This window comes from Terrapene carolina, unplaced genomic scaffold (assembly GCF_002925995.2).
Source record: "Terrapene carolina triunguis isolate 2854851 unplaced genomic scaffold, T_m_triunguis-2.0 Scaffold249, whole genome shotgun sequence".
Lineage (NCBI taxonomy): Eukaryota > Metazoa > Chordata > Testudines > Emydidae > Terrapene > Terrapene triunguis.
Window position 1 is genome coordinate 1,786,354 of NW_020664600.1, and position 364 is coordinate 1,786,717.

Consider the following 364-nt stretch of genomic DNA (forward strand, 5'->3'; position numbering starts at 1 on the left):
GGGTGTTGGGCTCTGTGCGAGCCGGACACGTGGCTGCGCTCCCCAGCACAACACACAACCCGGTCCCTGGCCCTACACAGTGCTGCTGGAGCGGGGCGCGGGGCTGCCGGGGAGGAGGAGCTGCCGGCTCAGATTGCAGGGGGGGAGGGAGGGGGGGAGGAGCTCCTCTACAGCTGCTCCGGAGTCCAGCCCGTGACTTTCCTGCAGCCCTCCCAGCCGCTCGCTCTGCTCTGCCGGGGGAGGGGGGAAATCCCGGACATTTTGAGTGATTTACAAATTCCACCCGGACATGTCCTCCTTTTTGTGCTAAAAATAGTGTCCGGGGGGAATTTGTAAATCACTCAAAATGTCCGGGATTTCCCCC

General features: G+C 62.6%; 1 pseudogene; it reads right to left on the minus strand.

The window, feature by feature from the left end:
- LOC112105355 overlaps positions 1-364 on the minus strand; it is a 4,135-nt pseudogene that overhangs the window by 1,435 nt on the left and 2,336 nt on the right.